Source organism: Budorcas taxicolor, chromosome 9, assembly GCF_023091745.1.
Source record: "Budorcas taxicolor isolate Tak-1 chromosome 9, Takin1.1, whole genome shotgun sequence".
Taxonomy (NCBI): Eukaryota; Metazoa; Chordata; class Mammalia; order Artiodactyla; family Bovidae; genus Budorcas; species Budorcas taxicolor.
This window is the reverse complement of record NC_068918.1, coordinates 23,418,540-23,445,527: the sequence shown is the minus strand read 5'-3', so window position 1 is coordinate 23,445,527 and position 26,988 is coordinate 23,418,540. Positions and strand designations below refer to the sequence as shown.

The 26,988-nt window shown below is 37.7% G+C and overlaps 1 protein-coding gene across 1 annotated transcript in view; it reads right to left on the bottom strand.

Moving 5' to 3' along the window:
- MAN1A1 (mannosidase alpha class 1A member 1) overlaps positions 1 to 26,988 on the bottom strand; it is a 169,497-nt gene that overhangs the window by 23,840 nt on the left and 118,669 nt on the right. The window lies entirely within an intron of this gene.

Sequence of the window (26,988 nt, the reverse complement as noted above, 5' to 3'; positions counted from 1 at the left end):
ATTGTCTGCCTAATATGCAGATGACACCACCCTTATGGCAGAAAGTGAAGAAGAACTGAAGACCCTCTTGATGAAAGTGAAAGAGGAGAGCGAAAAAGTTGGCTTAAAGCTCAACATTCAGAAAACGAAGATCATGGCATCTGGTCCCATCACTTCATGGGAAATAGATGGGGAAACAGTGGCTGACTCTATTTTTCTGGGCTCCAAAATCACTGCAGATGGTGATTGCAGCCATGAAATTAAAAGGCGCTTACTCCTTGGAAGGAAAGTTATGACCAACCTAGACAGAATATTGAAAAGCAGAGATATTACTTTATCAACAAAGGTCCGTTTATTCAAGGCTATGGTTTTTCCTGTGATCATGTATGGATGTGAGAGTTGGACTATAAAGAAAGCTGAGCGCCGAAGAATCGATGCTTTGGAACTGTGGTGTTGGAGAAGACTCTTGCGAGTCCCTTGGACTGCAAGGAGATCCAACCAGTCCATCCTAAAGGAAATCAGTCCTGAATATTCATTGGAAGGACTGATGCTGAGGCTGAAACTCTCATACTTTGGCCACCTGATGCGAAGAGCTGACTCATTTGAAAAGACCCTGATGCTGGGAAAGATTAAAGGCAGGAGGAGAAGGGGTGACAGAGGATGAGATGGTTGGATGGCATCACTGACTCAGTGGGTTTGGGTGAACTCCAGGAGTTGGTGATGGACAGGGAGGCCTGGTGTGCTGCAGTTCATGGGGTCGCAGAGAGTCGGATATGACTGAGCGACTGAACTGAACTGAACTCTTTGCCAGGGACTACAGTAGGACATTGGGTTCAAAGGATTTTTACAGTGAACAAATCACTCTTCACTGCCTTCTAGTATAATGGGAGAGAAAGACCCAAGCATAAATAATTCTAATCACTTACGATAAAAACTAAGTTAAATGTGTGAAGTGTTCTGAGCGCCTAGAGCCAGGACATGCAATTCAGCATGGTAGTGATCAAGATGGCTTCTTCAAGAAGAGTCTTGAGTTGATTCTTGAAGGGTAAGTAAGAAATAGTGAGGGAAGAATGGACAGAGAATCCAGACAGTGAGAGACTCATAACAGAAGGGCTAGCCAGGAACTGGAGGCAGCTCCAGAGACTGGTAAGTGGGGGGAGGGGAAGGCGGGAAGGAGAGAAGGCTACAAGGTTAAGTTGAAGCCAAATCTTGGAGGCTAGAGAGCCTCTTGATGAGGATGAAAGAGGACAGTGAAAAAGCTGGCTTAAAACTCAACATTCAAAAAACTAAGATCATGGCATCTGGTCCCACCACCTCATGACAAATAGATGGGGAAAAAGTGGAAGCAGTGACAGATTTTATTTTCTTGGGCTCCAAAATCACTGTGGACAGTGACTGCAAGTATGAAATTAAAAGACAGTTACTCCTTGGAAGGAAAGCTACGACAAGCATATTAAAAAGCAAAGAAATCCCTTCCCTGACAAAGGTCTGTCTAGTCAAAGCTGTGGTTTTTCCAGTAATCATGTATGAATGTTAAGAGTTAGACCATAAAGAAGGCTGAGTACTGAAGAACTGATGCTTTCAAACTGTGGTGCTGGAGAAGACTCTTGAGAGTCTCTTGGACTACAAGGAGATCAAACCAGTCAATCCTAAAGGAAATCAGTCCTGAATACTCATTGGAAGGACTGATGCTGAAGCTGAAGCTCCAATACTTTGGCCACCAGATGCAAAGAGCTGACTCACTGGAAAAAACCCTGATGCTGGGAAAGACTGAGGGTAGGAGGAGAAGGGGGTGACAGAGGATGAGATGGTTGGATGGTATCACCGACTCAATGGACATGGCTTTCAGCAAACTCCAGGATATAGTGAGGGACAGGGAAGCCTGGTGTGCTGCAGTCCACAGGGTCACAAAGAGTCAGACACAACTCAGCAGCTGATCAAAAACAACACCTGGAGGCTTGTGGATTTGTCCCTTTCCTCTTTTTCCAAGTTGGCTCCACTGACGCACCGCTCCTGGTGGACCCTAGGTTTCCCACCTGCTTTGTTTTTCATCTGAGGCATTCACAACCCTGGGTAAACCCTTCTGTTCTGTCACTGCTTCTGCTGCAGGGCTTCTAAGGACACTCAGGAAAAGGAAAATAATGATGACAAACTGGTATCTGACATGGCATGCCTTCCTATTACTCCCTGTTTCTTTTTAGAAAAATCTAGGTTTTGTTTCTAAAACACAGATTTATAGTAAGCCTAATAAAAAGAAATAAAAGACAGAGATCTGAAAATATTTATTTTAGAAAATGCCTTACACTTACTAACTTCTGGGACTGAGAGTCAGTTTTTATTTTCATGGTTGGCTTAGGTAAAAGGAATGGCCAGTCATCCAAATAGGATGAACAGCTACTTTCAAATTTTATTAACATATGGCAAATGCATAGAGTGATTGGTCATTAACTTGCTGTCATGACATATTATTTTTTTATTCTAACCGTTCCATCACTGACCAAAGTCAATAAGCCTATTTAGCAAAACTACACATTTCCATGTTCCAGAGAATCTATAAAAAACAAAGCTACAAAACCAAGCAAGGGGGAACAATGATTCCATGCTAGAGAAGGAAGAGGACGGCACGTTTCCAGATCTTCAGGGACTAGTTCAAATTCAGGGTATCAGAGGGTGTGGGAGGGCACTCAGATGCAAAACAAGCAGTGCAGGTTCTATATAAAATTCAACTTACTTTTGTATGCTGGTATTTGCTCTCTGCTATTAATGTGGTTAATCAAGAGAATATCAGATACACACTGAAAAATTTTCAATATGTGAAAAAATAAAGATTTTTAAAAGGGTTTTATATATATATATACACACACACATATATATATGTTCTCTCTTTCTCTGTCTTTGCACTCATTCATATCAGAAGGAAAACAGTACTGTATCACTAATTATACAGGAAGCAAAACATTAAAAGCACTAGCAAAGGATGTGTCATATGAACAGAAAGGAAGCTGGGCTCCAAATGCATGTATTATGCTTATATGAAAGTATAGTTTTGGTTGCCATTCTTTCAACCTACAAAATTAATATATTTCAGTAAAATTATAAGATCAATGGTTACACTGGCTCTTAAATGTAAGTCCTGAAAGGGTTTCAAGAAATCAGATAAGGCATCATTACATCTTTATATTAAATAAGGTCAAAATGAATTTCATTTGAGAGCGTAAGGGATTTTAAATATCTTTACCTTTAGTTCTGTTGTCACAGTATCTTAAAGGAAATCATCTTCCTTATTTTTATTTTACAAGCACTAATATTTTAGAAAAGTGTTTTAAAGATAAAATAACAGTTTGTGCTCAGAAACTATAAATTCCATAAGGCAAGCATGAAAGGAAAGAATACTTAAATACTGCCAATCTTGTTATAGTGACTGCATATTAAACCAAAACGATGACTCAGCATATGGAAATACATACAAAAAGGCAATTAACATGATGTGAAGAGCTGCTAAGTGTTTGGTTCAAAGAATCCTAGAATAGAACTTCAAACTTTGGTATCATCCTAATTTCATTTATTTCTGTTTCCTCCAATCTTCAGTTCTGCCATTTTAAAGTATAGTATTACTTAATACATACATCTCAACTTTTAATTTAAAGCATCACAATTCTACAAAGGTAATAATTCTTTGAAAATAAAACATCACATCAGAAAATAACTGATTCTGGCAACTGCAATTAGAAACATGTCTTTTAAAAAACTGAGCTGCTATGATTCTTTTGAAAATGTGGATTACTGTTGTTGCTTTCGAGACTGTAATTTGAATGTGGTTTATTAGCAGCTGTAATATACTTCCTCATTCGACCGCACTCAAAAGCAAGAAGGTATAATTATTTACTGAACTTATAACTCTGATAAGCAATGGGCGTTATGTGTTTCCCTTCTTTCTCTTGGGAATAGTTAACAGCACCAGAGAAAGGAAGTACAGTAGTAATGATGCTATTCCACTCACGTTTGAATCCTGTGAGATTCAACTCAAAAGAGATGCGAACTCTTTTGCCAGAGCTTATAATGAATCAAGTAGCTGGAGGACTGTTCAGGATTGATGGTATACCCCCTCAAATTAATCTTAAATCCAGGTACCTGAAGTTATAGTTACTTCCCAGATACAATTTAGAACATTAACAAATACACCTGTTTTTTTTAATATCATCAAATGTAACAAAGAATTTATAGACCTGAACAATTCTAAAAAACTGCCAGATGAATATACAAGCCAAACATTAAACGGTCATAAAGTCCTGTTACAGACTTTAAAGTTACTCTTCCTTGCTGCCTGCTCTTCTTTATAAAATGGGAAATGGGCCAATAAAGAAATTTCTTGAGGATTCTTGCCTGAATAATTTCTGATTAGCTGATTAGTAAACAAACTCTTTCAAGTTCACAGTCCAAAATACAGCTTATTCCTTGGGGCTATAGAGTTAACAAGTTTTGGAAGAAAAAAAATTTCCCATGTTCTATATATCATTGTAAAGCTTTACTTATGTTTGCAAATGAAGGGGCACACGAGGATATTTAATTCAGAACAGCAGATAATCCAATATTATTCCTTTTGGATTTTAGCACAAATTAGGAAAAAATAATTAGAAAGTTCATGATGATTGTTTCATTTAAACGAATTCCCAAAGCTAATTGATTTCCAGACTAAGCAATTTCAGCTTCACTTATTACAAATGCTTCCTTCCTGCAAAGGTTCGCACAGTGCCAATCTTTCAAGTTTCTAGCCTAAGACCTCATTAAGACTTGGACTACAATTCCAGGGACTAAGACTAGACATGATTCCACTGTAGCTCATACACAGAAATTCTGACTGGGGAGCACTGATCTCCTGAGGGCTATCCTTCCAGGGAAAGCTGTTTTAATAAAGGGCAGTCACTTGACTGAATTAATTCATAATTCAGTACTTAACTGTTTCTGAATAGTAGCATGTGGATTATACCTCTAAAGAATTTTCATACTTAAAATTTTTTAACCAAGGGACACATAACTTTTTAAAAATTATCCAGATCTTGTTCCACTTTGCAGGTATTTAGTTTAGACAGAATTGGAACTGAATAGTTATTATTTTAGTTTATTCTCACCCTCAATACTGCTGTCCTTGTACTTGACCATCCTGGATTGGAGGATAAGCTCAGGGCTACAAAGACTGAGATGTTAAGTCCTCTCTAATTCCATAACGGATTTGCTCCCGAGATTCAAAGATGCTAAAACTCTGTTTTCCAGCTGCTCTTTAGGTAAGGCCCCCCTCCTAACCACTTTCAACAGACTGAAAATAAGCTGAATGTACTTTCTTCCCCGCTATGGGGCACATGGAATATCCTACCATTAGGTCAGGGAACCCCACCAAAAGTACTAACGAGAAAATAGTCCAGTGACTTTAGGATGTGTGAGCATGCTCATATATTTACTTTATCATACTTAAAAAAACCACATTCTACTTGTTTGCTTTAAATATACATTCTTTTTTCACAGACATTTCCCACGCCAATCAATGTACATCATTGTTGTTGTGGAGTACTGAATGCATAGTATCTGATTGAATGGATATATTCTAATTTACTTAAATATACACCTACTGACTCAGTGACATGAGTTTGAGCAAATTCCGGGAGACAGTGAAGGACAGGAAAGCCTGGTGTACTGCAGTCCATGGGGTTGCAAAGAGTCGGACATGACTGAGCAACTGAACAGCGACAAAAGACCCTGATACTGAGAAAGATTGAGGGCAGGAGGAGGACGAGGTGGCAGAGGATGGGACAGTTGGATGGCATCACCAACTCAGTAGACATAAGTTTGAGCAAACTCCACGAGATAGTGAAAGACAGGTCCCTACTGATGGACACTGAAGCTAATTTATTTTTTATTTATGATTTTACCACTATAAATAATTTGCTGATAAGTACAGACCTTTGATAAAGCTAACTTACTTTTACATAAAAAATGTTGACATCAATTCCAGCTGGAAGCTGTTAGCTTGTCTGAACTGATAATGAGGATGGGCTTGGGAATGTATACTGGAGGCATATATGTCCACTGTTTACAGCAGCACGCCACGCTTCCCTGTCTTTCACTATCTCGTGGAGTTTGCTCCAACTTATGTCTACTGCGTTGGTGATGCCATCCAACTGTCCCATCCTCTGCCACCTCGTCCTCCTCCTGCCCTCAATCTTTCTCAGTATCAGGGTCTTTTCTAATAAGACAGCTCTTCGCAACAGGTGGTTGGAGCTTCAGCTTAAGCATCAGTCTTTCCAATGAATATTCAGGGTTGAAGTCCTTTAGCATTGACTGGGTTGATCTCTTTGCAGTCCAAGGGACTCTCAAGAGTCTTCTCCAGCATCACAGTTTGAAAGCATCAATTCATTGGTGCTCATTCTTCTTTATGGTCCAACTCTCAAATCTGGTACATGACTACTGGGAAAACCATAGCTTTGACTAGACGGACCTTAGTTGGCAAAGTAATGTCTCTGCTTTTTAATATGCTGTCTAGGTTTGTCATAGCTTTTCTTCCAAGGAGCAAGTGTCTGTTAATTTCATGCCTGCAGTCATCATCTGCAGTGATTTTGGAGCCCAAGAAAATAAAGTCTGTCACTATTTCCACTTTTTCCCTATTTGTCTGCCATGAGGAGATGGGACCAGATGCCATGATCTTAATTTTTTGAATGCTGAGTTTTAAGCCAGGTTTTTACTCTCCTCTTTCACCCTCATCCCGAAGTTCTTTAGTTCTTCTTCACTTTCTGCCATTAGAGTGGTATCATCTGCATATCTGAGGTTGTTGATATTTCACCCAGCAATCTTGATTCCAGCTTGTGAGTCATCCAGTCTGGCATTTCACATGAGGTACTCTGCATAGAAGTTAAATCAGCAGGGTGACAGTATATGGCCTTCACATACTCCTTTTCCAATTTTGAACCAGTCTGTTGTTTCATGGCCGGTTCTACCTGTTGCTTCTTGTTCTATACACAGGTTTCTCAGGAGACAGGTAAGATGGTTTAGTATTCCCATCTCTTTAAGAATTCTCCACAGTTTGCTGTGATCTAGACAAAGGCTTTAGCATAGTCAGTGAAGCAGATGTTGCGTTGCAATTCCCTTGCTTTTCTATGATCCAGTGAATATTGGCAATTGGATCTCTGGTTCCCCTGCATTTTCTAAATCTAGCTTGTACCTCCAGAAGGTCCTGGTTCACATACTGTTGAAGCTGAGCTTGAAGGATTTTGAACATTACCTTGAGAGCATGTGAAATGAGTGCAAATGTATGGTAGTTGGAACATTCTTTGGCACTGCCCTCTTTTTTTGCCTTGCATTGTATGGGTCTATGGCTCATCTTGGGACTCCCCTTGTAGGTCAGTTGGTAAAGAATCTGCCTGCAATGCAGGAAACCTGGGTTGGGAAGATCTCCTGGAGAAGGAAATGGCAACCCACTCCAGTATCCTTGCCTGGAAAATCTCATGGACAGAGGAGCCTGGTGGGCTGCAGTCCATGGGGTTGCAAAGAGTCGGGCACGACTGAGTGACTAACACTTACTTGTGGCTCATCTACAGATCAAGACCAATGAAATCAGTACAGACCCCAAGTCTTTGATTCTCTGTATGCTATACAATAGTCTCTTTTCATAGCCAGAATGGCCAGGATTTCTCCCTTCTACCTGATTCTAAATCCTTAGGGAGACAGATTCTGCTTTATGCACCTGTGCAACCTCAAAGTCTAAGGCACTGCCAAGAAAGAGAGGTGCTCAGTTCAAGCTTCATGTACTACAATTGAAAAAAAAATTAACAAAAGGGTGTTTTTATTGCCTCCTCCCCCTAATTTATATAATCCTACATTAATGTCACCATACACCTGCCTGCTCAAAGCCAAGTTAAGAAAAAACATAGTCGCTGGATTAATCATATAGTTTTCTACCATATACTTGAGGTAGTCTGAGGTTGTGATTTCTAAGAACTTAGAGGTGAAATGAGCAAAGTAAGGAAAGAATGGTAAATTTTATGAAGGCTAAATTTTATTCAATTTAATGACTTTTTAATTCTGAATCTATGTCTCTCCTGTTTTTGTGATGTTAAGCTTATCTTTTTCTTCCCAAATGGAATAATGATAGGAGGTAGTTTTCCTTTTTGTTTTCTTGAGCATCTTTTTTTTTTTTTTTCTTTTTTAATGAAAAAAAAAAATGCTGACAATGTAAGGCTGGTCTCTCAATAACTGGGGAAATTTTACCAGGTCCATGAAAGCTAAAAATCTGGCACCGCTAATTGTAAGATACAGTCAAAGCTACACAGCAATTACTACTGGAAAGCTCACTATCAGTTATACCAAAAAATGGATGATATCAAGGTAATCAGGGCTAATTACCAATGCATTCTTTTAAGTAACATTAGGTAAATTTAGATATTTTTCTTACCATCTAATGGAAATCTAACCAGCCCAAAGAAACTAGATGGTTAGTTAAACTACTTTATCATTGGAAATGGTAGTTTCCTTAGTTTTGAATTTTTACATAAGAAGTATCACACAAACAAAAATGTGTGTATAGCTTGTGGGAAGAACAAACAGACTATGGGATTACTCTGAACAGATGCTAGAGAATAAAGCTACCAGCTATCGCATTCTCATTTTCCTGCCTTCTGCCTACAACGTATGCTTCCAAGACTGTGGAAAACGGTGTTATGAAATAGTGTGGCAGCTAAAGGTTTGAAAACATAAAGATAAGGAAAAATTAAGACAAAAGAATAAAGAGGACAATACAAATAAAGAGGAAGCATAAATTGCTGAGGAAAATTCAGCAATAAAGACAGGTGTCCTCAACGGAACATTACCTACTACAATAGAATCAACGTCTGTTCTGTTCTGACTCTCACTGACATCCTTATATAAAATAGAATTGTGGTAAAGAATCATCTGTGTATAATTAGCTATATGCTGCCTGGTGACATCTTCTTTGTTATTTGTTTTTCCACATGCTGAAATTCATCTCTCTAACCAGGGAATAAGATCTACAGGGGGAGATAAAAATCTCTCTTTTTTTTTTTTAACCACCACGCCTCCTTCAAAGAGATACTCACATAGTATAGGCCATAATTTCATGTTTGATGCATTTATATATTAGGGTAACAAATTTACTTCTAATATTACTGTAATTAAAATTCTGAGTAAGGTTTATTATAATTAAAATATTTTATATGTATTGATACTTTCAGTTTATGTTTACCTCTAATTTACAAGTGTGAATATTTTCAGTAATTGAGATTCTTTTTATTATAGGAAAAAAATACTAAAAAAAAGTAATCTCCTAAAAACTTTCACAAAGTAAAAATAATCAAAATGGGTAAACTACATGGTCTGAACCTTTGGTAGTCTCCTAATCCTGATACGAACATTCACAAAATATTTCAAAATACTAAGCAAATAGTTGGTGGAACTTTGATAGTAAAACTGCCTGTTTCCCAGTAGAATATTCAAAATATGAGCACTGACAAACACAACTAACTTTTAAAATCTATAATGTGTGTTAGTTCTGTAAAATGCCACAATGAATACATGAGTATAATATTTTGAGACCATTCAGTCATATTTATTTTACCATTAAGGAAATAATCAGATAAATGAGTGCCATCACAAAAATGTAGCTTTTGATAACTTTAACGGTAGAAAACATTATAAAATGCTAAAATGAAAATATCAAAATAGCATTTCAAAGTTAGAAATAATAGCCACTCTCATTTTATCTATTTCTGTAGTTGCTAAGTCATGTCCAACTCTTTGCAACCCCATGAACTGTAGCCTGCCAGGCTCCCCTGTTCAAGGGATTCTTCAGGCAAGAATACTGGTTGCCATGCCCTCTTCCAGGGGATCTTCCCAACCCAGGGATCAAACCCAGGTCTCCCACATTTCAGGCAGATTCTTTAACATCTGAGCCACCAGGGAAGCCCAAGAATACTGGAGTGGGTAGCCTATCCCTTCTCCAGGGGATCTTCCTGACCCAGGAATGGTTAGGCTTTATATTTCATATAAGGTTCAGTGCAAATATGATGGCTCAGAGAATTTTATGTAATTAATAGGCCCCAAACACTGCTTTTTGGATCTTCCCCTGTAGCTCAGTTGGTAAACAATCTGCCTGCAACGCAGGAGACCCAGGTCGGGAAGATCCCCTGGAGAAGGAACTGGCAACCCACTCCAGTATTATTGCTTGGAGAATCCCAAGGACAGAGGAGCCTGGCAGGCTACATAGTCCATGGGGTCGCAAGAGTCGGACTTAGTGACTAAATCACAACCAAATACTGCTGTTCTTAACCCACTGAGGATAGGGTTTGGTGATGTTATGAAAAGAATATATAAGAAACAGAGGAATCTGGAATGAAGGGGAGAGACAAGACTTAGGACAATTAATATTAGACTAAGGTTAAGACCACACTTTCCAGGTAGATCTGGTCTGAAATGAGCTGTTGTGAAATAAAGCAATGAACTAGTAGGGGGATTCCAGGTTTTATGGATTGGGCTTACTCTTGGTACAAAATAAGTCTTAGAGCTCTGATGAGTGTCGTCTTGTTCCATGAATGCCAATTTAAAAACAATCACAATGTTTATGCTCTCTTCCCTGCCTCCCTCATTCAAAATGAACATGCTCTCCTAAGGTCCTTGGGGAAAATGTACTTTCTTGGAATTTAAGATGACCGACTCCAGTTAAGGGTAGGATTCCAATGTGGAAAATGGCACAATTATCATGTAATGTTAAGTACCAAGAAGAGAATAAAACAAGCTGATGAGACAGAGTCTGATGGGGAGCCGTTTTAGATGGGTTTTTTGGGAAGAACATGTTAAAGAGGAGATTTTCAAGTGCAGATGAGCAAGATAAAAATCAATCTGTCAGTGAGGACCTGGGAATGGTTTCTGCAAGTGCCCTAAACGGGGACATGACTCTGCAAAGCGTGAAAACAGGTTGTGTGGCTGTAGTGGCAGATCACCCAGGACTGGCAGGACAGAGCAAGCAGGGCCTTATTCTAAGTGCAATGGGAACTCACTTAGGGTTTTAAATAGGAAGTGACTTGCATTATTAAAGTTCACGCTGGCCACTATGTGAAACCAAGACTGGAAGTAAGCAAGCAAGTGCAGGTGTTCAGGCAAGATCAAGCTGGTGGCCTGCATGGGTGCTGGCAGTGGGCATGGACAGACGAGGGATTCTGGCTATGTCTGGAGGAGGAAATGGATTTGGGGATGAGTGAAGACCAGAATTAAGGCAGATTTTTAATTTTTTGGATTTAGCAGCTGAGGGAGTATTGATGCCACTTCGGAAGATGCAAAAGACTGATGTAGGAGAAGCCATGAAAAAGCATGAGTTCTCTTTTTCGGAGTTTGCTATAATAATCATCATTTATAATTAGAAGGACAAAGCCAAATTTGATCATTTTAACTTTCCTTTTTAAGTTTTTTTATAAGGATCAATTTATGCAATTTAAGGAACTTTTACAATGCTTTTTCTGAACTCTAAAAATTGTGAAAATAACAAGAATATGGCAAAAAATTGAAAACATAGAAAAGAATATGTAATCAAAACAAAATGTGCATTGTATTCTAAGTCTTAATTCTAATGGACAGAGCAGCCTGGCAGGCTGCAGTCCATGGGGTCACAGAGTCAGACACGACTGAGCAATAACACCTTCATTTTCACTAATTATTTTTCAGAGAAAACACCATCAAGAATTTACTGAAATCTCTCCCCAAATTTCCTAATGCATGGTCACTAGACAAACTTTTTCAAAGTATAAGTGGAAGTATGCTATCTGCTACTGCTGCTGCTAAGTCACGTCAGTCGTGTCTGACTCTGTGCGACCCCACAGATGGCAGCCCACTAGGCTCCCCCTTCCCTGGGATTCTCCAGGCAAGAACACTGGAGTGGGTTGCCATTTCCTTCTCCAATGCATGCAAGTGAAAAGTGAAAGTGAAGTTGCTCAGTCGTGTCCGACTCTTAGCGACCCCATAGACTGAAGCCCAGCAGGCTCCTCCATCCATGGGATTTTCCAGGCAAGAGTACTGGAGTGGGGTGCCATTGCCTTCTCCGGGAAGTATGCTATACATATTACTATACACTGTGCTTCATGAAAGATTTAAGTATCTTGGTGTTCTACCATGTTACAGCTGCATAGTATTCCAGGGTGTGGGTATACAGTTACTTATTCAATCATTTGTCTTTGGTCTCAAGTTTTGCTATTATAAACAATGTTGCACATTCATCAGTAGGTCTAAAGAATAAAATCTTACAAATGGAATATCCAGGTCATAAAGAGTATGTTTAAAATTTAATGAACATTACCCAATTACCTTCTAACAAATTTGTCCCAACACATAGTCCCTTTAAGTGTGCATGAGAACATTCTAGCTACTAACTCTGGGCATTTATCAAAATTCTGAAACTTGGTAAATTTGCTAGGTGAAAAGTAACATCTTAATGCTATTTTAATTTGCATTTCTTTATTTATGAGCTTCTGATGTTCAATGGACAATTGCATCTTTCTCTGAGAAACACATTTATGAAATTGTTTCATGTACGGATTGGACAAAATGTTCTCCATTACCATTTAAATGCAGCTTTTTTTCTCCTGTATTAATGGGGAAATACTGATGAAACTACTAAATAGCTTAATAGTTTAGTTGCTGCCTCTATTTCTGTTACTTTTGATAAATTAAAAAAATATACACGTATTATATAAGGAACAATGTAAAAAAGAATTGAGAAACAGTTAAACATGAATCCCTATGCTTAGTTGCTCAGTCCTATCTGACTCTTTGTGACCCCATGGACTGTAGCCACCAGTCTCCTCTGCCCAGGGGATTCTCCAGACAAGAATACTGGAATAGGTTGCCATGCTCTCCTCCAGAGGATCTTCCCAACCCAGGGATCGAACCCAGGTCTCCCACATTGCAGGCGGATTCTTTACTATCTGAGCCACCAGGGAAGCCCAGAACACTGGAGTGGGTAGCCTATCCCTTCTCCAGGGATCTTCCTGGTGCAGGAATCAAACCGGGGTCTCCTGCATTAAAGGTAGATTCTTGACTAGCTGAGCTACCAGGGAAGCCCACTGAATCTCTACCCCCTTGTAATGTTTCCCACCTGTGAATCCTAGTTAACCAGTGTCTTCCAACCACATGCATACAAACATAGATATATATCTATACAGATATATGTCTCTCAAGGATTTGTTCTTTTCAATAAAAGAGATTACTTTTACATAAACTACTTTGTGAGGTACCTGTCTTAATTAACAGCTTATCACAGACACTTTCTGGGATAATCATTTTTAACAGCTGCATAATAATATTCCATAGCATGGATAATCACATTTCATTAAGCCAGTCCTCTACTGATAAACAGGTACAGCTCTTCAAATTTTTAAATACTGTAGTTATGCCATGTTAACCATCCATATTCATACTCATGCTTGTAGGAATAGCTTTTTACACATTAAGAAAACTTGCTTTTTATCTAGCATGTGTTTCGCTAATTTTTCCCCAAGTTACTGTTTGTCATTTGATTTTGGCCTTTTTTTTTTTTGCTATATTATTTTTATTTGGTAACATTTTCAATTTTTTCCCTATATATTCAATAAGTTCTGGCTTCTGTGCCCTATTTATAAAGTCTTCTCCCTCCAAAATTATGCTTTAAAAATCCTGAAAATCTGGGCAATAAATCCTTTTTAAAAAAAGTTAGATTCAACAGTAAAAACCAAAGTATTATTGTATATAAGTAAGCATAAAATTTACATTTTAAAACTATAAATATTTTTGTTTCTTAAGTCATGTAATACTTTAGAAAAACTGTATTAGGGTCACCTGTTCAATAGCTTAGCTAATTATAGCTGTTGAATATTTAAGTTTCTAAAGTTAATTTTCCTCAGTATTTTTTTGGATCCTACTGCAAATTTAGTGATTTATTTCCTCCCTATAGAGATTTAGTAGTTTCATCAATATTTCCTCATTAATAAAGAGAAAAAAGCTGCATTTAAATGTAATGGAGAACATTTTATCCAGAAAAACAATGGAGAGGCTATAGGTAAATCAGAGAATGGGCCACAAAATCTTTAAACCTTATGTATTTAGAGAATTTGCAGGTGTAACCATAGCCAAGGCCCTTAAACTCTCTAAGGCAGCCATCTTTTGTTTTTTTAAAACAAAGTAACACCTGTACAACCCACCTCCTATGATTTCAGTGGGATCACATGGGATAATACACATGAAAGTACATAGAAAACATAGGGTTTAGCCCAGAAAAGTATTTTTATCTTTTGCATTAAGCAACTGACATTTAGCTAACCAAAAGAAATCTGTTTGGGGTTTTTTTCTCTTCAATTTTAGAGATATGTACTCAATAAAAATAAATTAACCAAATGTTCACTTGGAGATAGAAACTATAACACAAGTAATAAGGAAACAAAATAAGGCATTCCCAAAACTTAAAACTGTAACAAATTATAACCATTAACACCCAACTTCCTTAAAGCAACTTAATTGCTGTAAAGCTACCAAATAAGCAGCACTTTAAGAAAGCTCTTATATGTTGCAAGTCCTCTAGAAAAAGGGAATTCCAAAAATATTTCCAGGAGTAAGAGACAACTGCACAGACCTATGACATATATATAACAAAACATGAAAATCCCTGAGTGATTCCTCCACCCCTACTCCAGCCCCAGCCAAAGGTGAGAAATCTTCATTTGTTCTGGACAGGCACAGTATATCCCTTCTGCAAGCTGGATAAATAATCAATTATGAGTCTTTAAGGAATCATCATTTTAAAAATTCACATATTTATAAATATCCATATACACAGCAAATTATTAAAGATTATTCTCATAAATTATCCCCTGCCAAAACAGAACTTATATAACAATATCCATTTTAGAATGATTTCCAAAAGCTTACAAGAAAAATCTTTCTTAGGCCCAAACTTGCTCATTATGCTTACTACTTTACTATAGTAATGTGTGATGTCTGTAAAGAGTATTATGATTTCCAGATCTGCTGATCTAATCAACTGTGATCAGTGGGTTAAACCCATTAGAAAGTTTAAAGCTTAATTTTAAAGGGTAAAGATTTGATAACTCAAAAATTTATTTTACTTGGCAAGCTTGAAGAGTCATTGGTATAAATAATTTTTTGAAGTTAACATCAATTTTTAATTTAATTAAACTTACTTTCATTAAACTTAACTTTGCAAGCAAAACAGTTTAAATTTCATTCTTGTTAGAAGTATCTGTAAATAATGAAGCACTGCAATCAATGTCAAAAACAACAGCCTTTCACAGACTTTTATTTTTGACATTGGTTACATTGCTTCACAGACATATCGGTAATTCACAGTAAAAAAAAAACAAAAGCAAACGTATCAGACTAGAGGTAAATTCAGAGAAGAGAGGATGGCAAAAAGGAAGTGGTAATCAACTTCGCCTGTGGAAAGAAGACGAGACTCTGGTAATGCTCAGTTCAGTTGCTCAGTCGTGTCCGACTCTTTGCGACCCCATGAATCGCAGCACGCCAGGCCTCCCTGTCCATCACCAGCTCCCGGAGCTCACTCAGACTCAAGTCCATTGAGTCGGTGATGCCATTCAGCCATCTCATCCTCGGTCGTCCCCTTCTCCTCCTGTCCCCAATCCCTCCCAGCATCAGAGTCTTTTCCAATGAGTCAACTCTTCGCACGAGGTGGCCAAAGTACTGGAGTTTCAGCTTTAGCATCAGTCCTTCCAAAGAAATCCCAGGGCTGATCTCCTTCAGAATGGACTGGTTGGATCTCCTGGCAGTCCAAGGGACTCTCAAGAGTCTTCTCCAACACCACAGTTTAAAAGCATCAATTCTTCGGCGCTTAGCTTTCTTCACAGTCCAACTTTCACATCCATACATGACTGCTGGAAAAACCACAGCCTTGACTTGATGGACCTTTGTTGACAAACTAATGTCTCTGCTTTTGAATATGCTGTCTAGGTTGGTCATAACTTTCCTTCCAAGGAGTAAGCGTCTTTTAATTTCATGGCTGCAGTCACCATCTTTTTCAGAGCCCCCCAAAATAAAGTTGGACACTGTTTCCACTGTTTCCCCAACTATTTGCCATGAAGTGATGGGGCCAGATGACATGATCTTTGTTTTCTGAATGTTGAGCTTAAAGCCAACATTTTCACTCTCCTCTTTCACTTTCATCAAGAGGCTTGTTAGTTCCTCTTCACTTTCTGCCATAAGGGTGGTATCATCTGCATATCTGAGGTTATTGATATTTCTCCCGGAAATCTTGATTCCAGCCTGTTCTTCCTCCAGCCCAGCGTTTCTCATGATGTACTCTGCATAGAAGTTAAATAAGCAGGGTGACAATATACAGCCTTGATGTACTCCTTTTCCTGTTTGGAACCAGTCTGTTGTTCCATGTCCAGTTCTAACTGTTGCTTCCTGACCTGCATATAGGTTTCTCACGAGGCAGGTCAGGTGGTCTGGTATTCCCATCTCTCTCAGAATTTTCCACAGTTTATTGTGATCTACACAGTCAAAGGCTTTGGCATAGTCAATAAAGCAGAAATAGATGTTTTTCTGGAACTCTCTTGCTTTTTCCATGATCCAGTGGATGTTGGCAATTTAATCTCTGGTTCCTCTGCCTTTTCTAAAACCAGCTTGAACATCTGGAAGTTCATGGTTCACGTATTGCTGAAGCCTGTCTTGGAGAACTTTGAGCATTACTTTACTAGCGTGTGAGATGAGAGCAATTTGTGTGGTAGTTTGAGCATTCTTTGGCATTGCGTTTCTTTGGGATTGGAATGAAAACTGACCTTTTCCAGTCCTGTGGTCACTGCTGAGTTTTCCAAAATAGCTTGCATATTGCATGTAGCACTTTCACAGCATCATCTTCTTGGATTTGAAATAGTTCAACTGGAATTCCATCACCTCCACTAGCTTTGTTCATAGTGAAGCTTTCTAATGTCCACTGGACTTCACATTCCAGGATGTCTGGCTCTGGGTGAGTGATCACACCATCGTGATTATCTGGGTCATGAAGATCTTTTTTGTACAGTTCTTCTGTGTATTCTTGCACACCTCTTCTTAATATCTTCTGCTTCTGTTAGGTCCATACCATTTCTGTCCTTTATCGAGCCCATCCTTGTGTGAAATGGTCCTTTGGTATCTCTAATTTTCTTGAAGAGATCTCTAGTCTTTCCCATTCTGTTGTTTTTCTCTATTTCTTTGCATTGATCACTGAGGAAGGTTTTCTTATCTCTTCTTGCTATTTTTTGGAACTCTGCATTCAGATGCTTATATCTTTCCTTTTCTCCTTTGCTTTTCACCTCTCTTCTTTTCACAGCTATTTGTAAGGCCTTCCCAGACAGCCCTTTTGCTTTTTTTGCATTTCTTTTCCATGGGGATGGTCTTGATCCCTGTCTCCTGTACAATGTCACGAACCTCTGTTCATAGTTCATCAGGCACTCTGTCTATCAGATCTAGGCCCTTAAATTTATTTCTCACTTCCACTGTATAATCATAAGGGATTCGATTTAGGTCATACCTGAATGGTCTAGTGGTTTTCCCTACTTTCTTCAATTTCAGTCTGAATTTGGCAATAAGGAGTTCATGATCTGAGCCACAGTCAACTCCTGGTCTTGTTTTTGTTGACTGTATAGAGCTTCTCCATCTTTGGCTGCAAAGAATATAATCAGTCTGATTTTGGTGTCGACCATCTGGTGATGTCCATGTGTAGAGTCTTCTCTTGTGTGGTTGGAAGAGGGTGTTTGCTATGACCAGTGCGTTTTCTTGGCAAAACTCTGTTAGTCTTTGCCCTGCTTCATTCCGCATTCCAAGGCCAAATTTGCCTGTTACTCCAGGTGTTTCTTGACTTCCTACTTTTGCATTCCAGTCCCATATAATGAAAAGGACATCTTTTTTGGGTGTTAGTTCTAAAAGGTCTTGTAGGTCTTCATAGAACTGTTCAACTTCAGCTTCTTCAGCATTACTGGTTGGGGCATAGACTTGGATTACTGTGATATTGAATGGTTTGCCTTGGAAACGAACAGAGATCATTCTGTCTTTTTTGAGACTGCATCCAAATACTGCATTTTGGACTCTTTTGTTGTCCAAAAGAGTAATGCTACAATATGTTAATTAAATTTTTATTCACAGAAAAATGAAATAATATGAGGATCCCAACTCATATCCAAAAAGCTAAATGAGGTCCTGGCTGTAAAAATTCCTTGAAAGCTTCATGTTATCAAATTGTAATTGTTCTGTTTATTTGAATTTTTAAAAAGTGGTCCTTACTTGTTTGTTTAAAAAAAAAATAAAAATAGGCAATGGGCACTACCTTTAAATGAGGGCGGACTGGTAGGAGGTTGTTTATATAATTGAGTTAATCTTCACTACAACCACATAGGTAATGTTACCTTACTGTTTACCAAAGGAAATTGGTAAGATTAAGAGACTTCTCTAAGGCTTTCAGTTAAGTGGCAGGAATGGGTGGGTTTCTAAGCCAGGTCTATTTCTACAGCGTGTATTTCTACTCATTTCACATAATACATCATGTCATTTTTCATGCTGCTAAAAATGGTAGGGCCATGAATATAAGCAAATTACCTGAGTCTAGGACAGCAAAAGGAATTTATTAAGTGAAAATTGAGGAATGACCAATCAGTATTCATTTATCTGAAACAAGATGGTGTTTTAAAAAAGAAAATAATACATACAAGATGACTCATAATATACTTTTTCTTTAAAATAAGACTCTCCAGTACAAATATACTATAGAGATACAGAGAAAAGTGATGTTGATATCTTGCAACAAAATAAAACAAGTTCAGTTTTTTAATGACTCCAAAGTAAACTAAATGTCCAGGTCAATGACAGTTACTAGATCTATAAGCCTAATGCTTTGCCAAAATCTAAAAAGTCTTTTGGGCATGAAAAAATTTTTAATTTTTGTTAGGATCCAATTCTTAATGGCAATTTAGGACATAATCTCTTTTAATGTATATTTTTGTTAGATATAAAATGTTTCAAAATACTGAAAAGCATTAAAAATGAAAAGTTTGACTTTCAATTTGTGCCTCATCTTCTCTTTTCCTATTCTCTCTCCTCCACAGAGAATCACTCCTGTCTGCTGAATCACTTTTACAGAAATTTTTTGCATATGCCAGCAAATATGAATAAATATTCATTCCTTTTAACAGAAATAGAGCTTCCCCAGTAGCTCAGCTGGTAAATAATCTGCCTGCAATTCAGGAGACCCTGGTTTGATTCCTGGGTCAGGAAGATTCTCTGGAGAAGGGACAGGCTACCCACTCCAGTATTCTTGGACTTCCCTGGTGGCTCAGATGGTAAAGAATCCGCCTGCAATGTGGGAGACCTGCGTTTGATCTCTGGGTTGGGAAGATCCCCTGAAGAAGGGAACGGCTACTCCAGTATTCTGGCCTGGGGGCCATGACTGAGTGACTTTCACTTTTACAAGACCATACTCTTGTTTCATATTTAGAATACTCACTGCTCTACTTTTAAAACTTAATTTTTAACAAAAAATGTTGACTACAAAGACACGGTAAAGCAAAAGTTCAATAAGCACATAGATTATCTGTATGCCCACCACCTAGATTTAATACTATTAATATTCATATTGTTATATTTGCTTTACTTATCTACGTATATATAAGCATATTAGTGTTCTTTTGGGGAATTACTTTAATAAAATTATAGATATCTAGTCACAAAATAGTTCAATATTCATCTCCAAAGAGAAGGGACATTTTTCTTCAAATCATGTAATGCCTAGTCATTATCCAATCTCATCAACAAACTGACCTCAACATGTAAAGAACCATTACTTTTTAAAGAGCTCTTTTTGCCTGCAGTACCGCTGGCATAAGAGAAATATTACAGTCTTCATCTAATACCAAAAGTTTACAGTGTTTATTTTTCATTTTGGTTGTTGTTGTCAATTTATTTTTATTAGCACTTTTCATCTCTATTAAAAAGGTACTGTCTAAACTTCACTTTGACGTTGACATAGGAAACTGTCCTCACCATATTTAGTCTTCTGCAGTTTGACACGCACAAAATTGCCTTAAAAATGTTATTTATATAATCATAGCTAACATCCTGAGCAGCGATAGGAAGTGCAAAGGAGAAAGCCCAGTTGCTCCTGTGGTAGAATCTTCCTTCTCTCTCTTCCACAAATTCTCTACTCACTGACCTTGGAGGGAATTTATCTTACATTCTCAATTTATTAATCAACAGGAAGAGTGATTAGCGGTGGTGAAATCTGCACAGCTCTGTGTATATATACTGAAAAACTTTGTATACTTTATATGGGTGAATTGTATGGTACGTAAATTGTATGTTCATTAAAGAAGTTTTAAAAAGAGAGGGAAATACATGTACAATTTATTCTAAAGTATGTGTTAAACAGAATTAGTCCCCTAAAGTGAAATTTAGGATTTTTCTATGTATATTCTTAGTACTAAAAAGAAGCCTAATAATTAAACTAAATGAACTGAAGTTCCTATATATTCTACTATTTTGATTATGTAACCATATTACAACTGTGATTCTTACAAATGTAGGCATAGTATGCGGAGACAGTTTATAAAAGTATTGTTTAGCTGCTAAGTTGTGTCTGACTCTTTGGGACTCCCATGGACTATAGCCTGCCAGGCTCCTCTGTCCATGGGATTTCCCAGGCAAGGATACTGGAGTGGGTTGCCATTTCCTTCTCCAGGGATCTTCCCAACCCAGGGATGTAACCTGAGTCTCCTGCACTGGCAGGCAGATTCTTCTAGCCACAAGGGAAGTCCATAAAAAAGTACAGTTAGAAACAATCTTTAAAGCTGTGTGACTTGAAGGGAAGTAAGTAATCTTACTTTCACAGGTAACACTGACAATTGGTACAATCATTCTGCATGGGTGTTTGTCAAAATATATAACGAATATTTATAATAGTCACACTCCTTAATAATTCCATTTCCAGAAACTTATCCTGAAGAAATAATTTTATTGTCAAATATAAACACTTATATCCCCAAATATAAATAAATGACTTGTATATTCAGGTACTATTTATACTAATGTAAGACTGAAATGAGCTTGGCTATCTAACAACAAGGAAAAGTTTAAAAACTATAGAAGATCTTATAGTATGCAGCCATGTTGTTAAGAAAATGTCTAATAACATGGAGGACCCTTTTTAATATATTTTTTTTAAATGAAAGGACGTCTGACTTCCAGCAATGGTGAAGGGAGCTGATTGGAAAATCCTCCAGTAAGTAACAATTATAAAATCATGTTACCTATCTGTCTATTAAAGGCACCAGAAAGTCACCAAAAGCAGGCTTAATATAAAGGAAAAGGTGACCACTGCAAGACACCACTGCAATGAGCTAGGGTTCAGGTTAGTGGCTTTCCCCCAGATCGCGTGGCGTTTCCCAGGGGGCGCAGTGGTAAAGAATCCACCTGCCAGTGCAGGAGATTTGATTCCTGGGTCAGGAAGATCCTCTGGAGGAGGAAATAGCAACCCACTCCAGTATTCTTGCCTGGAAAATTCCATGGACAGAGGAGCCTGGTGGGCCGAGTTAAAGGTTGGTAGAGCAGCTGAAAATTTGTGTCTGTGTCTCTGTGGGTGTGGGGGCCTAGTCCATAGACGCCATAGAGGATGTGGGACTAAAAATCTGAGTATACTGTCTGCCCAAATCCCTGCTGGACCACTAAATAAGATGGCACTGGGTCACCAGGAAAACAGCTAACAGAAACCAGAGGGACATTTACCACTGAAAGGCAGAACTGCACTAGATCTGTGAGATCTCTCTGCATGCGATCTGTGAGTTCCTGGCTTTGCCTGACTCCTGAATCTATGCCTGACTTGGGAGGCAGAAAGCTAAAGCCTCACTGATTAAGTGTCAGCGGACAGAGATTACTGATGGCCTACCACAAACTTTGCCCCAAACCTGACTGAATGCTAAATTGCACAGGTACAAGAAAGTTCCCCGGGAGGCCAGATTGAAAACAATAACATCTGGAAAGTAAAAGAACTGAGCAGAAATCTCAGCTGTTGTACACTGCAGGGTAGATAGCTTACGGTTTGAATGCAAAGGAGCTAGCTGCTTACTAAACGACAAAACCATTCTCAGAAGGACATAAAATGTCAAAGGTCATATCCACAATATCTAGTTCTCAACCCAAATTCACTAGATATGCAAAAGAAATAGGAAAATATGATTCATACTCAAAAGAAGGATCTAGATGCTGGATTTAGCAATGACTCCAAAGCAACTATTTAAATATATTCAAAGAACTAGAGAGAAACTTGCCAAATAAATGGTCAGAAGAAACAGAAAACTTGAAATTATTAATAAAAATTCATCTGTCGAACAGAAAGAAGACATCTAAACATAAATTTCAGAGTCCAGAGGAGAACATTTAGAGGTCAAACAAGCGTAAAGGAGAGAAGAGTGGAAAAAATATCTGAAGAAATAATGGTTGAAAACGTCCCAAGTTTTTTTGAAAAGCATGATTTGCGAATCTAAAAAATGCATTGAACACAAGCAGGATAAATACAAAGAAATCTATACCTAGCTAGGTACATTAGGGTCAAACTTACAGTAGCCAAAGATAATGAGAAAAAATTAAAAGCAGTCAGAAAATAAACAGCAAATTACATAACGGGCAACAGTGACAAGGTAATAGCTGACTTATTATCAGAACCAGTGGAGGCCACAAGCTGAATGAATGATATTCAAAATGTTAGTAAGATTTGAAAAGTAAAAATTCTATATCTGATGAAGCCTTTCTCCAAAGGTAAAAGAGAAATAGGTATTTTCAGATAAGGAACAGATTGTTTGTGGCCAGTAGCAAAAACAAACAAAAAAACCCTAATACTAACACTCAGCGATTATGAAGGGCCAACTATACTATGCCATTTTATGTAAAGTACCTGAGCATGTAAAGGACCTCAGATTTTGGTATCTGAGGAGGATGCCGTTGGATACCAAGAGCTGACTGTATACTGTTGGAAAGTTCCTATATTTTACCTGAAATAGAATATTAACTCTAAGTAGATTGTAATTCTTAGAGCAATATACATGATATCTAGATACACAGATTATATACCAACATATAAAAATATATGTTCACATATAATAATACAGGAAAGGGGAAAAGGAGGGACAGCGGACAGCATGCACTTCAATAGGGACATCAGTTCCTCTGTCTTCACGTTCCACAGGGGTGACACGCAGAAACCTGAGTGGATGCTACACATGTGGTTGGCTTGTATTCCTGTCAAGGAGCTTTAACCTAATAAGCTTGCTCAACGATTGCTCCAGAACAAGACATTATCTTTGTTATCTTGAACAGCAAAAACCACAACAAAACCGTACAAACAGAACTGCCCACTACCCTAGAAGACACGTTAGATACTTTACCTTCTAAGGTTGTTGAAAAGATCTTTGAAAACAGAGCCAGGAACAAAAACTGGTATGATTCAACAATTCCATTCCTAGGTATTTACCCTAAGAAAACTAAATAACACGTTCATGTAAAGACTTCAACTTTCATAAACAGCTTTATCCATGACAACCAGACATTGGAAATATCATAAATGTCCATAAACTACAGAATGGATAAAACCATAGTACACCCATAAGACACTATTCAGCAATCGAAAGGAACTATTATACACAGAATAATATTAATGAACCTCAAATACTATGCTATATGAAAGAAATGAGAAAAGGGCATTTATTGTATGATTCCCTTTGTATAAAATTCTAGAAAGGGCAAAAGTCATCTATGGTGACAGCAATGTATCAGTGGTTGTTGATGGTCAGATGAAGGGGAGTGATGGCAGCAAAGGTCACAAGGAGAGTTTTATGAGTGATGAAATGCTGTATGCCTTGACTGTGGTAGTTACAAAGTACACATATTTGTCCAAATTCATTGAAATTTATAAAGTGGGTACATTTTGCCTATAAATTATATCTCAAAAAAGTACATGAAAAGGAAAAAGAATAAGAGAAAAAAGTACATGATTTCGGTGTTGCTGCTGCTAAGTCACTTCAGTCGTGTCCCACAGATGCGCAGGCCATCAGATGGCAGGCCATCAGGCTCCACCATTCCTGGGATTCTCGAGGCAAGAACACTGGAGTGGGTTGCCATTTCCTTCTCCAATGCGTGAAAGTGAAAAGTGAAAGTGAAGTCGCTCAGTCGTGTCCAACTCTTAGCGACCCCATGGACTGCAGCCTACCAGGCTCCTCCACCCATGGGATTTTCCAGGCAAGAGTACTGGAGTGGGGTGCCATTGCCTTCTCCGGATTTCAATGGTGGCTCCTTGAAAATGCGAACTGAATGATTTTTAAAGTATTTATTTACACTGGATTGAAATGGTGAGTGATTATTTTATTTTTTCTATATTTTCTCCAATTAATTTAGTTTTTTCATAATAAGAGAAAAAGAAAATATAGTTTATTAAAAACAACAGGCTTACCAAAGATTATTTTACTAATTAAAGTTATTTAAAAATATGTTATCTAGAGAGAAAAACACCTATAGTATTTCACTGCAGTGGCACTAGTGGTAAAGAAGCCGCCTGCCAGTGCAGAAGACACAAGAGACACAGGTTTGATCCCTGAAGTCAGGAAGATCCCCTGGAGAAGGAAATGGCACCCCACTCCAGGATTCTTGCCTGGAGAATCCCATGCGCAGAGGAGCCTGGTGGGCTACAGTCAGTCCATGGGGTCACAAAAAGTCAGACACCGCTGAGCAACTGAGCACGTGACATGAATCTAATATTTAGAAAAAATTTTTCTAAATATGCAAAAATACCTATTGGACTAAAAAAGGAGACAAGAAAAACGGCTTGATTTTCTTGCTCTTAGGTTAACATATTCAACTGAATGTTAGACAATGCTGGAATACTAAACTTACTAGACTTGTGTAAGTGACATGGTTCAGAGAGACCCTTGTAATATAGCTCTGGGGTAATTACTTATTGATTGTTTGCAGCATATTTATCCCTTGATAACTTAATTGAAGAAAGTTTTATCTTTAGTTCAGAAGCAAAGAATCTGATTAACTTCATTCTAACACTACTGGTATTTCATGTGTTTACAATGAATCCAAAGCTCTGGTCAATAAAAATGATTACACTTGGAAAATATCATGATATTGTGGTATTGACTTAGGATTTTCTTTAATATATATTGATAATTCCCAAACAATTTTAAATAACACTTTTAATACCTTTTTTTTTTTTTGCTGAGAAACTCCACCATCTTAACTGACCATTCAAAAATGCATCATGGAATAAATTATTAGCACACAAAAAGTAACTGTAATTCAGAAAAAGAGTTTCTGGAACAATACACCTTAAATTTTTCTTATAAAATAAGTCAGATTTTTTTGGGGAAGCTCAAGACTCTTAGAAAACTAATTGTTAAACTAATATCTTAGTCACAGGATTACTGGAAACTGAGAATAAATCTAAAGAGTTTTAAAAAACAAACATGGAGGCAATACTAAATTTTTTCTAAATAAAAATACAGATGCTTTACCTACTCATAGACGAAAATGAAATATAGTTTGCATCAATCTTATACCTTTTAACCTCCAGAATTCAAACCTCTCACTGAGGGCAAATGTATGAATCTGTTCCTTTTTAATTAGAAAGCATCATAAATATAAGCAATAAGGCTAATTTTCTACAGTGGGTACTTTTTGAGATTAAGATTTCATATTGCTAAACACATGTTACTTTCATTAGTAGTTAACATAAATGAATAGTACATGACATTTCAATTCATTTCCAAATATATTCTGGGCAATAAGTTTATTATACTAGAGTAATGATATATTTATCAAGATGACTATGTGAAGAACATGTAACAACATTCATCTGAATCACTAATTTATGAAAGTGCATTCTGGAGACAGGAAATGTAGATCAGAAATGGCAATAGTTGTTCTGGATAAAAGAGGTTCCAAGTGAAAGAAGTCTGGGAAACAAAGTTATAAAAAGCCTGAACCCTAGTTAACTGCTCTGAGAAGTTTACAGTGAGGAAGGCTGTGTAACATACTGCTTACATTCACCTACAGAGCTGTTTTCTCTTCACAGATCACCTATTAATATCTCACGACATTATATTCTGTGAAACACAGTTTGATATTACTATCAACATAACATCAATAAATTCTGCTGTGCTGATATAAAGATAGAAATGTCACAAATGTGGTTGAGTTGCAAGCAGTTTTGATTGATAATCAACAGCACACACTTACGTTCTTTGAGGAAAGGTGCTTTACCAATAACAGAAAAAAAATGCTACCTCTTTTATGAACCTTTCACTCATTTTTCTGCAGTCCTACTTCTCTGCCACATTCTCAGCTCATGTAATTCCCTCTTCTTTATCTAGTTTAAACATATGTAAGATGAGCTGATAAAGATATGCATATAGACCTGCACCTTCTGAGTTTAGGCTTTTGGTAGCAGGACTCATCCTAAGCTACAGCAGTTTTGAATCTGAACCCACTATGATGGTTTCTTCTACAAATTAAATGAACAGGTTCCTTTTTTCAGTCTTCATTTTTGACTAACCGAAACAAGTAAACAGAACTGAAAAATACAAATTCGCTAGTGGTGTCAAACACAGGCTTTTTCTCTCAAGTCAAGTCATTTTTGGTAGCAGTCCCTTGTAAACAACCTGATTTCACAGATTATTTCAACTGAATGGAAATCTTGGAGACTGCTGCTTGATGGCTAAACTAAAGACAAAAGATCAAGTTTAACACTGTTCCCAGCATTTTGAGGACTGGCAACCTACTCCAGTATCCTTGCCTGGAGAATTCCATGGACAGAGGAGCCTGGCAGGCTACAGTCCACGGGGTTGCAAAGAGTCACACACGACTGAGTGACTAACACATGACTGACTGTGAACTTCCACATGCAGGACTTACTTCATAGGTTTGTGTTCTGGGGAA